Raw genomic sequence first — 3,506 nt, forward strand, 5'->3', positions numbered from 1 at the left:
ATTTGTCCGCTTTTTCCTGTGTTCGCTGCTGGCACATCTACACTGTCTCTGTCACTGCTTACCTGACTACAGCTATAATCTCTTAATTTAAATATTGCATGCATTTTTGCTTTCTCCAGTTTATTTGGCACATTACTAGTAGAGTGGTATTTTAAAGTCCTGACCTTATTTTTATTTTACTCTACTCTTGTGTCTATGATTTACCCATGATTTATTTTTCTTTGCTTGGAGTAGTGGTTTGTACTTACTATCCCATTTGCCAAGCTAACTCTTGTTTATAATTCGGATGTCATTTACAGGTCACTTCTTCGGGGGAACAAATGCTAACCACTAACCACATTAATAATAGTCATCACTTGTTTGATGCCTATTGTTTTGTCAGGATTGACTACAGAATGTGACGATAAATAATCATCAAATCCAAGTATCTGTACAACCAAAGTTTGTTTCTCACTCTGACCATCTATTCATTGTAGCTTGAGGGGGTTGGAGTAAAGTGATGTTCCAGAACCACTCAGAGATCCAGGGTGATGCAGAATCGGATATCATATGTCTGCCAGTCTCTAACCAAAAATCCCTTAGGTTATGTTGGCAGGAAAAGCAGGAGCCTTTAGAATCCCTTAAATTATTCCTTGCCTAAGAAAACATGTGAAACATGTCCCTTTTGCTCCTATTTCTTGGCCAGAACCAGTTACGTATTAGCCCTAACTTCAAAATACCAGACAGTGTTATCATCCAGGTGCCAGGAAGTAGGAAGACCTGGATATTGGTGCCTAGCAAGGTCTACCTCTACTTCCTTTTGTATTATACTTCCTTTTCGGTTTCTTTGTAAGCCACACAAAGGCAGCGGCCTCGTATATTTTATTCACTACTATACCAGATAAGGTGTAATGTACCATAATAGGCTAAACCATAAACATATATTAGACAAACAAAAGAATATAATGTTTCAGCTAACAGAATTGACTCTTGGTTTTCAATACCATGCTGATAACTTACGAGCTGAGTAACCTTGATCAAATGAATATTTCTTTGCCTCAGCTTTCATCCATAAAAGGAAGATAATATAGTTCCTACCCATCAGAGGTTTTACACTGATATTGTGCTTAAAAGAGCATCTAGATCATTACAGGCTTATGCATATTAGCCATTACTATTTTTATTATTTTATTTTTTATTTTTTATTTTTTAATGTTTATTTATTTATTTTTGAGAGGGGTGGGGGAAGGGGCAGATAGAGAGTGAGAATCTAAAGCAGGCTCTGTGCTAGTAGCTTTGAACTCATGAACCCTAAGATCATGACCTGAGTTGAAACGAAGACTCCGATGCCCAACCAACTGAGCCACCCAGGCATTCCACTATTTTTATTATTTTAATTGAAACACAAATCATTAGTGTATGACTAAATAAATATTCAGAATGTAAACATATCCAAGTAACAGTATCATGACTATTGGCCACATCGGACCTATAATTTGCATATAATACTTGTGTCTTTACTTAGGAGCACTAAGTCACACACAATCATCTTGGAAGTAGATTTTTGTCTACCATGGTTAAAAACCAGTGAAATTCCAACTCTCCTAAAAGTAGTTTTCATCATGTTATTTTCCTCATGAAAAAGTTTTGTTATAGTTGATTCAGCAAAATAGTCATCTAGTGTCCCATACAAAGCATGCCCTAGCTCCAAACCATACTGAAAACAAAAATGTGGTCATCAAATATTGGTCTTCATTATCTCTTTTTAGAATATACACAATAAAATGACACCCAATAGCTTTCACGTTTTAAAATACATAGACTACTAATAGACACACAGCTCAGGGAATGCTGTTTTGATTATTTTGATGATTTCCTCGGTGAGATCATTTATATTCACCATCTAATGTAGTAATCACTGCCCTTCAAGATGTCGGCACCCAAACTATTATATTAATGATTGTGTGAAAAGAATGGGCAGCATTTTCTAGTCATCATCTCTATTACACTCTTACGTTACACCGCATGACAACCCAGTAATAACCACGAGTCAGTTAATATAATCCCAAAGCTCAAATTGGTCGTTCACAAACATAAGATATTAGAGTCATAACATAAAACTGCATTTTTGCAGTGAATAGTAATAATAGTAACAACAACAACAACAACAGCAATAATAATAATAACTTGCCAAACCTAATTTCCAGTTATGTCATCATATTCACTTACTAATTTCTTAACCCCAAATCGGAAATGGCCTAAGATAAATTTTATGGTGATATTTAAGCTAATCCCAGCAAAAAATAAACAAGCAAAATATGAAATGTTTTATATATATGTTTCTTTATGTACATACAAAGAAATAAAGATTTAAAGCAGATGACATAAATGGAGCTGTTAACTTTGGTCTTTGATCAACACTTGTTGGGTTCATGGTTTAGTAAATTAAATTCAGCCACCATATTACCTTAATTTGCGACTATACAAAACCTGATGATATAGCTTTGTAGTTTTCATTGTTGTGCTTGAGATTTTTTACAAACTGAAATAAGCGGCAAGATATGGTAATGGAACAAAATGCACAAGATGAGGTTTGCTTTGTGGTACTATATGGAACCAAGCTATCCACTGAATAATTCCTGAATGTTGAAACTCCATGCAAGGTTTTTGGGCAGGAGATTCTATGCCGAGGAGGTAATGAGTGCCAGAGTCTAAGGCAGGGCTAAGTTTAATATGCATTAGAGGGGGAAAGAAGGTCAATGGTGTTGAATTCAGAGGAGAAAGTGTTAGGAGATGAGTTGATAGATATGGAGGGGCCATATCATTTAGAATCTTATAGGCCAAAGTAAGGAATGAGATTACATTTTAAGTGTAACTGGAAGCAAGTGTGAAGTTTGAAAAATGTACACAACATGAGCAATTTAGATCACACAGACTACCATGTGGAAGGAAGTCAATTCTAAAAATTTGAGTTGTGTCTTCATAAACATGATAAATTATAAATAAAGTAAATAACAGCATATTTCCCTGAAACATAATCACACACCAGAAATTGTAGAAGAAAATGTTGAGAGGACATTATTGTTTTAGATGTTTATTTATTTTGAGAGAGAAAGAGAGAGAGCGTGTGCCATGTGCAAGTCAGGGAAAGGGAGAGAGAAGGAGAGAGAGAATCCCAACAGGCTCCATGCTCTCAGTGCAGAGCCAGACACAGGGTTTGAACTCATGAACCTTGAGATCAGCACCTGAACTGAAGTCAAGAGTCTGATGTTTACCTGACTGAGCCACCCAGGCACCCCATGGAGACTTTAATCTACTTCAATTACATTGTATCAGTTGTCTTATCAGCCTAGAAGAATGCCTATTTCAGAATGGGGTCAAATGTCAGCTACAAAACTTATATATATATATATACATATATATACATATATACATATATGTATATATATAATATTTATTGTATTATATTTTTAATTATTATATATATTTAAACATGTTTTATATATTTAATTATATTATTTAATAAT

Source organism: Acinonyx jubatus, chromosome D1, assembly GCF_027475565.1.
Source record: "Acinonyx jubatus isolate Ajub_Pintada_27869175 chromosome D1, VMU_Ajub_asm_v1.0, whole genome shotgun sequence".
In the NCBI taxonomy this organism is placed as follows: Eukaryota; Metazoa; Chordata; class Mammalia; order Carnivora; family Felidae; genus Acinonyx; species Acinonyx jubatus.